We start from the raw sequence: 12,712 nt of genomic DNA, 5'->3' as shown, positions 1-12,712 counted from the left end.
GTTCTTCGAAGACCAGTCGGTGTTCTGCAGTGTCTGTTGCTGTAGCAAATTGGTGACGTATCTGTCCTGAACATGAGTGGTCACTCTTAACCTCCTGGGACGATCTTTTTCCGAATTGGAGGGCTCGATGTCACAATCGAGATAGGTGCTGTGACGGACGCTAAAGTGTCTTGCAACGGAGGACTGGGACTCCCCTGCTTCCAGACGTCAATGGCGACATTTCGGTCAATAGTTTTATCTTCCTTTACGTCGTAAATGTCGCCATGAAATGAAGTCTTTGCCTTGTCCTTTTATAGTCAATGTCTCTAGACTCTGTACTCACGTTTACGACACATTACACGTGCATTACTTAGATAGATATTCACTGTGCCCATTGTGTGTTGTCCATCGAGTGGAAACTGGAAACCATATATATTTGGAATGCCCTCGTTTTCCAGCAACATCAGGAGCAATATCTCTCAGAATTACTTCCATGTTCCTTTTGTTCCCGCTGTTCATGTCGTTTATCCGAGCATAGGCTACACACTAAACCCAAGATTTGATTCTACACTATACCCAAGCATAGACTGAACACTGAACCCAAGCACAGAAAACGAAATCAAAGCATATGCTGAGCACAAAATCCAAACATGATTGAACTCTAGACCGAGGCCCAAACTGAATACTTAACTCAAGCATAGAATGCTAATCTCAAGCATAAACTCAGCAGGAAACCCAAGCATAGATGCAACACTAAAGCCTAGCATATACCCAACACTAAACCCAAGCATACACTCAGCACTAAACCCAAGCAAAGAACACGAAACCCAAATTAAACAGGTTCCAGTCAATACGGGTAAGCGTTTTATATCTAAATGACCCAACAAATTTCTAATGTAAAATGGATTCGAGTATGGATTAAGCAGTTCATTCTCCACTATCAGGAGAGAATCTTCCTTTGTTAACTTTCCAAAATGAACTCTGTTTGATACTGTGTATTACAAACGCGTATTAACTGAATTTTAAAAAATTTAATTTAACTTTAGCATTACAAGATATTCTATTTTCCCATTTCCTGATATTACTCCTAACATTTTGTCATACGTTAGAGCTTGGTGGATTCGACGACTGAATGCTACAAATAACTTCGCTGGCAGTCTGTAGAAACGACGACTGAATGCTACAAATAACTTCGCTGGCAGTCTGTAGAAACGACGACTGAATGCTACCAATAACTTCGCTGGCAGTCTGTAGAAACGACGACTGAATGCTACAAATAACTTCGCTGGCAGTCTGTAGAAGCGACGACTGAATGCTACAAATAACTTCGCTGGCAGTCTGTAGAAGCGACGACTGAATGCTACCAATAACTTCGCTGGCAGTCTGTAGAAGCGACGACTGAATGCTACCAATAACTTCGCTGGCAGTCTGTAGAAGCGACGACTGAATGCTACCAATAACTTCGCTGGCAGTCTGTAGAAACGACGACTGAATGCTACCAATAACTTCGCTGGCAGTCTGTAGAAGCGACGACTGAATGCTACCAATAACTTCGCTGGCAGTCTGTAGAAGCGACGACAGAATGCTACCAATAACTTCGCTGGCAGTCTGTAGAAACGACGACTGAATGCTACAAATAACTTCGCTGGCAGTCTGTAGAAGCGACGACTGAACGCTACCAATAACTTCGCTGGCAGTCTGTAGAAGCGACGACTGAATGCTACAAATAACTTCGCTGGCAGTCTGTAGAAACGACGACTGAATGCTACCAATAACTTCGCTGGCAGTCTGTAGAAACGACGACTGAATGCTACAAATAACTTCGCTGGCAGTCTGTAGAAGCGACGACTGAATGCTACCAATAACTTCGCTGGCAGTCTGTAGAAGCGACGACTGAATGCTACCAATAACTTCGCTGGCAGTCTGTAGAAACGACGACTGAATGCTACCAATAACTTCGCTGGCAGTCTGTAGAAGCGACGACTGAATGCTACCAATAACTTCGCTGGCAGTCTGTAGAAGCGACGACAGAATGCTACCAATAACTTCGCTGGCAGTCTGTAGAAACGACGACTGAATGCTACAAATAACTTCGCTGGCAGTCTGTAGAAGCGACGACTGAATGCTACCAATAACTTCGCTGGCAGTCTGTAGAAGCGACGACTGAATGCTACAAATAACTTCGCTGGCAGTCTGTAGAAACGACGACTGAATGCTACCAATAACTTCGCTGGCAGTCTGTAGAAGCGACGACTGAACGCTACCAATAACTTCGCTGGCAGTCTGTAGAAGCGACGACTGAATGCTACAAATAACTTCGCTGGCAGTCTGTAGAAGCGACGACTGAACGCTACCAATAACTTCGCTGGCAGTCTGTAGAAACGACGACTGAATGCTACCAATAACTTCGCTGGCAGTCTGTAGAAGCGACGACTGAATGCTACCAATAACTTCGCTGGCAGTCTGTAGAAGCGACGACTGAATGCTACAAATAACTTCGCTGGCAGTCTGTAGAAGCGACGACTGAATCCTACAAATAACTTCGCTGGCAGTCTGTAGAAGCGACGACTGAATGCTACCAATAACTTCGCTGGCAGTCTGTAGAAACGACGACTGAATGCTACCAATAACTTCGCTGGCAGTCTGTAGAAGCGACGACTGAATGCCACCAATAACTTCGCTGGCAGTCTGTAGAAGCGACGACTGAATGCTACAAATAACTTCGCTGGCAGTCTGTAGAAGCGACGACTGAATGCTACAAATAACTTCGCTGGCAGTCTGTAGAAGCGACGACTGAATCCTACCAATAACTTCGCTGGCAGTCTGTAGAAGCGACGACTGAATGCTACCAATAACTTCGCTGGCAGTCTGTAGAAGCGACGACTGAACGCTACCAATAACTTCGCTGGCAGTCTGTAGAAGCGACGACTGAATGCTACAAATAACTTCGCTGGCAGTCTGTAGAAACGACGACTGAATGCTACCAATAACTTCGCTGGCAGTCTGTAGAAACGACGACTGAATGCTACAAATAACTTCGCTGGCAGTCTGTAGAAGCGACGACTGAATGCTACAAATAACTTCGCTGGCAGTCTGTAGAAGCGACAACTGAATGCTACCAATAACTTCGCTGGCAGTCTGTAGAAACGACGACTGAACGCTACAAATAACTTCGCTGGCAGTCTGTAGAAGCGACGACTGAACGCTACCAATAACTTCGCTGGCAGTCTGTAGAAGCGACGACTGAATGCTACAAATAACTTCGCTGGCAGTCTGTAGAAACGACGACTGAATGCTACCAATAACTTCGCTGGCAGTCTGTAGAAACGACGACTGAATGCTACAAATAACTTCGCTGGCAGTCTGTAGAAGCGACGACTGAATGCTACAAATAACTTCGCTGGCAGTCTGTAGAAGCGACAACTGAATGCTACCAATAACTTCGCTGGCAGTCTGTAGAAACGACGACTGAACGCTACAAATAACTTCGCTGGCAGTCTGTAGAAGCGACGACTGAACGCTACCAATAACTTCGCTGGCAGTCTGTAGAAGCGACGACTGAATGCTACAAATAACTTCGCTGGCAGTCTGTAGAAGCGACGACTGAATGCTACCAATAACTTCGCTGGCAGTCTGTAGAAACGACGACTGAATGCTACCAATAACTTCGCTGGCAGTCTGTAGAAGCGACGACTGAATGCTGCCAATAACTTCGCTGGCAGTCTGTAGAAGCGACGACTGAATGCTACAAATAACTTCGCTGGCAGTCTGTAGAAGCGACGACTGAATCCTACCAATAACTTCGCTGGCAGTCTGTAGAAGCGACGACTGAATGCTACAAATAACTTCGCTGGCAGTCTGTAGAAGCGACGACTGAATGCTACCAATAACTTCGCTGGCAGTCTGTAGAAACGACGACTGAATGCTACAAATAACTTCGCTGGCAGTCTGTAGAAGCGACGACTGAATGCTACCAATAACTTCGCTGGCAGTCTGTAGAAGCGACGACTGAATCCTACCAATAAGTTCGCTGGCAGTCTGTAGAAACAACGACTGAGTGCTACCGATAACTTCGCTGGCAGTCTGTAGAAACGACGACTGAATGCTACCATTAACTTCGCTGGCAGTCTGTAGAAGCGACGACTGAATGCTACAAATAACTTCGCTGGCAGTCTGTAGAAACGACGACTGAATGCTACCAATAACTTCGCTGGCAGTCTGTAGAAACGACGACTGAATGCTACAAATAACTTCGCTGGCAGTCTGTAGAAGCGACGACTGAACACTACCAATAACTTCGCTGGCAGTCTGTAGAAGCGACGACTGAATGCTGCCAATAACTTCGCTGGCAGTCTGTAGAAGCGACGACTGAATGCTACAAATAACTTCGCTGGCAGTCTGTAGAAGCGACGACTGAATCCTACCAATAACTTCGCTGGCAGTCTGTAGAAGCGACGACTGAATGCTACAAATAACTTCGCTGGCAGTCTGTAGAAGCGACGACTGAATGCTACAAATAACTTCGCTGGCAGTCTGTAGAAACGACGACTGAATGCTACCAATAACTTCGCTGGCAGTCTGTAGAAACGACGACTGAATGCTACAAATAACTTCGCTGGCAGTCTGTAGAAGCGACGACTGAATGCTACCAATAACTTCGCTGGCAGTCTGTAGAAGCGACGACTGAATGCTACAAATAACTTCGCTTGCAGTCTGTAGAAGCGACGACTGAATGCTACAAATAACTTCGCTGGCAGTCTGTAGAAACGACGACTGAATGCTACCAATAACTTCGCTGGCAGTCTGTAGAAGCGACGACTGAATGCTACCAATAACTTCGCTGGCAGTCTGTAGAAGCGACGACTGAATGCTACCAATAACTTCGCTGGCAGTCTGTAGAAGCGACGACTGAATGCTACCAATAACTTCGCTGGCAGTCTGTAGAAACGACGACTGAATGCTACCAATAACTTCGCTGGCAGTCTGTAGAAGCGACGACTGAATGCTACCAATAACTTCGCTGGCAGTCTGTAGAAGCGACGACTGAATGCTACCAATAACTTCGCTGGCAGTCTGTAGAAGCGACGACTGAATGCTACCAATAACTTCGCTGGCAGTCTGTAGAAGCGACAACTGAATGCTGCCAATAACCTCGCTGGCAGTCTGTAGAAACGACGACTGAATGCTACCAATAAGTTCGCTGGCAGTCTGTAGAAGCGACGACTGAATGCTACCAATAACTTCGCTGGCAGTCTGTAGAAACGACGACTGAATGCTACCAATAACTTCGCTGGCAGTCTGTAGAAACGACGACTGAATGCTACCAATAACTTCGCTGGCAGTCTGTAGAAGCGACGACTGAATGCTACCAATAACTTCGCTGGCAGTCTGTAGAAGCGACGACTGAATGCTACCAATAACTTCGCTGGCAGTCTGTAGAAACGACGACTGAATGCTACAAATAGCTTCGCTGGCAGTCTGTAGAAGCGACGACTGAATGCTACCAATAACTTCGCTGGCAGTCTGTAGAAGCGACGACTGAATGCTACCAATAACTTCGCTGGCAGTCTGTAGAAGCGACGACTGAATGCTGCCAATAACTTCGCTGGCAGTCTGTAGAAACGACGACTGAATGCTACCAATAAGTTCGCTGGCAGTCTGTAGAAGCGACGACTGAATGCTACCAATAACTTCGCTGGCAGTCTGTAGAAACGACGACTGAATGCTACAAATAACTTCGCTGGCAGTCTGTAGAAACGACGACTGAATGCTACCAATAACTTCGCTGGCAGTCTGTAGAAGCGACGACTGAATGCTACCAATAACTTCGCTGGCAGTCTGTAGAAGCGACGACTGAATGCTACCAATAACTTCGCTGGCAGTCTGTAGAAACGACGACTGAATGCTACAAATAACTTCGCTGGCAGTCTGTAGAAACGACGACTGAATGCTACCAATAACTTCGCTGGCAGTCTGTAGAAGCGACGACTGAATGCTACAAATAACTTCGCTGGCAGTCTGTAGAAGCGACGACTGAATGCTACCAATAACTTCGCTGGCAGTCTGTAGAAACGACGACTGAACGCTACCAATAACTTCGCTGGCAGTCTGTAGAAGCGACGACTGAATGCTACAAATAACTTCGCTGGCAGTCTGTAGAAGCGACGACTGAACGCTACCAATAACTTCGCTGGCAGTCTGTAGAAGCGACGACTCAATGCTACCAATAACTTCGCTGGCAGTCTGTAGAAACGACGACTGAATGCTACCAATAACTTCGCTGGCAGTCTGTAGAAGCGACGACTGAATGCTACAAATAACTTCGCTGACAGTCTGTAGAAACGACGACTGAATGCTACAAATAACTTCGCTGGCAGTCTGTAGAAGCGACGACTGAATGCTACCAATAACTTCGCTGGCAGTCTGTAGAAGCGACGACTGAATGCTACCAATAACTTCGCTGGCAGTCTGTAGAAGCGACGACTGAATGCTACCAATAACTTCGCTGGCAGTCTGTAGAAGCGACGACTGAATGCTACCAATAACTTCGCTGGCAGTCTGTAGAAGCGACGACTGAATGCCACCAATAACTTCGCTGGCAGTCTGTAGAAGCGACGACTGAATGCTGCCAATAACTTCGCTGGCAGTCTGTAGAAGCGACGACTGAATGCTACCAATAACTTCGCTGGCAGTCTGTAGAAACGACGACTGAATGCTACCAATAACTTCGCTGGCAGTCTGTAGAAACGACGACTGAATGCTACAAATAACTTCGCTGGCAGTCTGTAGAAACGACGACTGAATGCTACCAATAACTTCGCTGGCAGTCTGTAGAAGTGACGACTGAATGCTACAAATAACTTCGCTGGCAGTCTGTAGAAGCGACGACTGAATGCTACAAATAACTTCGCTGGCAGTCTGTAGAAGCGACGACTGAATGCTACCAATAACTTCGCTGGCAGTCTGTAGAAACGACGACTGAATGCTACAAATAACTTCGCTGGCAGTCTGTAGAAACGACGACTGAATGCTACCAATAACTTCGCTGGCAGTCTGTAGAAGCGACGACTGAATGCTACCAATAACTTCGCTGGCAGTCTGTAGAAGCGACGACTGAATGCTACCAATAACTTCGCTGGCAGTCTGTAGAAGCGACGACTGAATGCTACCAATAACTTCGCTGGCAGTCTGTAGAAACGAGGACTGAATGCTACAAATAACTTCGCTGGCAGTCTGTAGAAACGACGACTGAATGCTACAAATAACTTCGCTGGCAGTCTGTAGAAGCGACGACTGAATGCTACCAATAACTTCGCTGGCAGTCTGTAGAAACGACGACTGAATGCTACCAATAACTTCGCTGGCAGTCTGTAGAAGCGACGACTGAATGCTACAAATAACTTCGCTGGCAGTCTGTAGAAACGACGACTGAATGCTACCAATAACTTCGCTGGCAGTCTTTAGAAACGACGACTGAATGCTACAAATAACTTCGCTGGCAGTCTGTAGAAGCGACGACTGAACACTACCAATAACTTCGCTGGCAGTCTGTAGAAGCGACGACTGAATGGTGCCAATAACTTCGCTGGCAGTCTGTAGAAGCGACGACTGAATGCTACCAATAACTTCGCTGGCAGTCTGTAGAAGCGACGACTGAATCCTACCAATAACTTCGCTGGCAGTCTGTAGAAGCGACGACTGAATGCTACAAATAACTTCGCTGGCAGTCTGTAGAAACGACGACTGAATGCTACCAATAACTTCGCTGGCAGTCTGTAGAAGGGACGACTGAATGCTACCAATAACTTCGCTGGCAGTCTGTAGAAACGACGACTGAATGCTACAAATAACTTCGCTGGCAGTCTGTAGAAGCGACGACTGAATGCTACCAATAACTTCGCTGGCAGTCTGTAGAAACGACGACTGAATGCTACCAATAACTTCGCTGGCAGTCTGTAGAAGCGACGACTGAATGCTACAAATAACTTCGCTGGCAGTCTGTAGAAGCGACGACTGAATGCTACCAATAACTTCGCTGGCAGTCTGTAGAAGCGACGACTGAATGCTACCAATAACTTCGCTGGCAGTCTGTAGAAACGACGACTGAATGCTACCAATAACTTCGCTGGCAGTCTGTAGAAACGACGACTGAATGCTACCAATAACTTCGCTGGCAGTCTGTAGAAACGACGACTGAATGCTACAAATAACTTCGCTGGCAGTCTGTAGAAACGACGACTGAATGCTACCAATAACTTCGCTGGCAGTCTGTAGAAATGACGACTGAATGCTACCAATAACTTCGCTGGCAGTCTGTAGAAGCGACGACTGAATGCTACCAATAACTTCGCTGGCAGTCTGTAGAAACGACGACTGAATGCTACCAATAACTTCGCTGGCAGTCTGTAGAAGCGACGACTGAATGCTACCAATAACTTCGCTGGCAGTCTGTAGAAGCGACGACTGAACGCTACCAATAACTTCGCTGGCAGTCTGTAGAAGCGACGACTGAATGCTACCAATAACTTCGCTGGCAGTCTGTAGAAACGACGACTGAATGCTACAAATAACTTCGCTGGCAGTCTGTAGAAACGACGACTGAATGCTACAAATAACTTCGCTGGCAGTCTGTAGAAGCGACGACTGAATGCTACAAATAACTTCGCTGGCAGTCTGTAGAAGCGACGACTGAATGCTACAAATAACTTCGCTGGCAGTCTGTAGAAGCGACAACTGAATGCTACCAATAACTTCGCTGGCAGTCTGTAGAAGCGACGACTGAACGCTACAAATAACTTCGCTGGCAGTCTGTAGAAGCGACGACTGAACGCTACCAATAACTTCGCTGGCAGTCTGTAGAAGCGACGACTGAATGCTACAAATAACTTCGCTGGCAGTCTGTAGAAGCGACGACTGAATGCTACCAATAACTTCGCTGGCAGTCTGTAGAAACGACGACTGAATGCTACCAATAACTTCGCTGGCAGTCTGTAGAAACGACGACTGAATGCTACAAATAACTTCGCTGGCAGTCTGTAGAAACGACGACTGAATGCTACAAATAACTTCGCTGGCAGTCTGTAGAAGGGACGACTGAATGCTACCAATAACTTCGCTGGCAGTCTGTAGAAGCGACGACTGAATGCTACAAATAACTTCGCTGGCAGTCTGTAGAAACGACGACTGAATGCTACCAATAACTTCGCTGGCAGTCTGTAGAAGCGACGACTGAATGCTACAAATAACTTCGCTGGCAGTCTGTAGAAGCGACGACTGAATGCTACCAATAACTTCGCTGGCAGTCTGTAGAAGCGACGACTGAATGCTACCAATAACTTCGCTGGCAGTCTGTAGAAACGAGGACTGAATGCTACCAATAACTTCGCTGGCAGTCTGTAGAAACGACGACTGAATGCTACAAATAACTTCGCTGGCAGTCTGTAGAAGCGACGACTGAATGCTACCAATAACTTCGCTGGCAGTCTGTAGAAGCGACGACTGAATGCTACAAATAACTTCGCTGGCAGTCTGTAGAAGCGACGACTGAATGCTACCAATAACTTCGCTGGCAGTCTGTAGAAGCGACGACTGAATGCTACAAATAACTTCGCTGGCAGTCTGTAGAAGCGACGACTGAATGCTACCAATAACTTCGCTGGCAGTCTGTAGAAGCGACGACTGAACGCTACAAATAACTTCGCTGGCAGTCTGTAGAAGCGACGACTGAATGCTACCAATAACTTCGCTGGCAGTCTGTAGAAACGACGACTGAATGCTACCAATAACTTCGCTGGCAGTCTGTAGAAGCGACGACTGAATGCTACAAATAACTTCGCTGGCAGTCTGTAGAAGCGACGACTGAATGCTACAAATAACTTCGCTGGCAGTCTGTAGAAACGACGACTGAATGCTACAAATAACTTCGCTGGCAGTCTGTAGAAGCGACGACTGAACACTACCAATAACTTCGCTGGCAGTCTGTAGAAGCGACGACTGAATGGTGCCAATAACTTCGCTGGCAGTCTGTAGAAGCGACGACTGAATGCTACAAATAACTTCGCTGGCAGTCTGTAGAAGCGACGACTGAATCCTACCAATAACTTCGCTGGCAGTCTGTAGAAGCGACGACTGAATGCTACAAATAACTTCGCTGGCAGTCTGTAGAAACGACGACTGAATGCTACCAATAACTTCGCTGGCAGTCTGTAGAAGGGACGACTGAATGCTACCAATAACTTCGCTGGCAGTCTGTAGAAGCGACGACTGAATGCTACCAATAACTTCGCTGGCAGTCTGTAGAAACGACGACTGAATGCTACCAATAACTTCGCTGGCAGTCTGTAGAAGCGACGACTGAATGCTACCAATAACTTCGCTGGCAGTCTGTAGAAGCGACGACTGAACGCTACAAATAACTTCGCTGGCAGTCTGTAGAAGCGACGACTGAATGCTACAAATAACTTCGCTGGCAGTCTGTAGAAGGGACGACTGAATGCTACCAATAACTTCGCTGGCAGTCTGTAGAAGCGACGACTGAATGCTACCAATAACTTCGCTGGCAGTCTGTAGAAACGACGACTGAATGCTACCAATAACTTCGCTGGCAGTCTGTAGAAGCGACGACTGAATGCTACCAATAACTTCGCTGGCAGTCTGTAGAAGCGACGACTGAACGCTACAAATAACTTCGCTGGCAGTCTGTAGAAGCGACGACTGAATGCTACCAATAACTTCGCTGGCAGTCTGTAGAAACGACGACTGAATGCTACCAATAACTTCGCTGGCAGTCTGTAGAAGCGACGACTGAATGCTACAAATAACTTCGCTGGCAGTCTGTAGAAACGACGACTGAATGCTACCAATAACTTCGCTGGCAGTCTGTAGAAACGACGACTGAATGCTACAAATAACTTCGCTGGCAGTCTGTAGAAGCGACGACTGAACACTACCAATAACTTCGCTGGCAGTCTGTAGAAGCGACGACTGAATGGTGCCAATAACTTCGCTGGCAGTCTGTAGAAGCGACGACTGAATGCTACAAATAACTTCGCTGGCAGTCTGTAGAAGCGACGACTGAATCCTACCAATAACTTCGCTGGCAGTCTGTAGAAGCGACGACTGAATGCTACAAATAACTTCGCTGGCAGTCTGTAGAAACGACGACTGAATGCTACCAATAACTTCGCTGGCAGTCTGTAGAAGGGACGACTGAATGCTACCAATAACTTCGCTGGCAGTCTGTAGAAACGACGACTGAATGCTACCAATAACTTCGCTGGCAGTCTGTAGAAGCGACGACTGAATGCTACCAATAACTTCGCTGGCAGTCTGTAGAAACGACGACTGAATGCTACCAATAACTTCGCTGGCAGTCTGTAGAAGCCACGACTGAATGCTACAAATAACTTCGCTGGCAGTCTGTAGAAGCGACGACTGAATGCTACCAATAACTTCGCTGGCAGTCTGTAGAAGCGACGACTGAATGCTACCAATAACTTCGCTGGCAGTCTGTAGAAACGACGACTGAATGCTACCAATAACTTCGCTGGCAGTCTGTAGAAACGACGACTGAATGCTACCAATAACTTCGCTGGCAGTCTGTAGAAACGACGACTGAATGCTACAAATAACTTCGCTGGCAGTCTGTAGAAACGACGACTGAATGCTACAAATAACTTCGCTGGCAGTCTGTAGAAACGACGACTGAATGCTACCAATAACTTCGCTGGCAGTCTGTAGAAATGACGACTGAATGCTACCAATAACTTCGCTGGCAGTCTGTAGAAGCGACGACTGAATGCTACAAATAACTTCGCTGGCAGTCTGTAGAAACGACGACTGAATGCTACCAATAACTTCGCTGGCAGTCTGTAGAAGCGACGACTGAATGCTACAAATAACTTCGCTGGCAGTCTGTAGAAGCGACGACTGAATGCTACCAATAACTTCGCTGGCAGTCTGTAGAAGCGACGACTGAATGCTACAAATAACTTCGCTGGCAGTCTGTAGAAGCGACGACTGAATGCTACCAATAACTTCGCTGGCAGTCTGTAGAAGCGACGACTGAATGCTACCAATAACTTCGCTGGCAGTCTGTAGAAGCGACGACTGAATGCTACCAATAACTTCGCTGGCAGTCTGTAGAAGCGACGACTGAACGCTACAAATAACTTCGCTGGCAGTCTGTAGAAGCGACGACTGAATGCTACCAATAACTTCGCTGGCAGTCTGTAGAAACGACGACTGAATGCTACCAATAACTTCGCTGGCAGTCTGTAGAAACGACGACTGAATGCTACCAATAACTTCGCTGGCAGTCTGTAGAAACGACGACTGAATGCTACAAATAACTTCGCTGGCAGTCTGTAGAAACGACGACTGAATGCTACCAATAACTTCGCTGGCAGTCTGTAGAAACGACGACTGAATGCTACCAATAACTTCGCTGGCAGTCTGTAGAAATGACGACTGAATGCTACCAATAACTTCGCTGGCAGTCTGTAGAAGCGACGACTGAATGCTACAAATAACTTCGCTGGCAGTCTGTAGAAACGACGACTGAATGCTACCAATAACTTCGCTGGCAGTCTGTAGAAGCGACGACTGAATGCTACAAATAACTTCGCTGGCAGTCTGTAGAAGCGACGACTGAATGCTACCAATAACTTCGCTGGCAGTCTGTAGAAGCGACGACTGAATGCTACAAATAACTTCGCTGGCAGTCTGTAGAAGC

This window comes from Haliotis asinina, chromosome 2, assembly GCF_037392515.1.
Source record: "Haliotis asinina isolate JCU_RB_2024 chromosome 2, JCU_Hal_asi_v2, whole genome shotgun sequence".
Lineage (NCBI taxonomy): Eukaryota > Metazoa > Mollusca > Gastropoda > Lepetellida > Haliotidae > Haliotis > Haliotis asinina.
Note: the sequence above shows the minus strand (reverse complement) of the source record.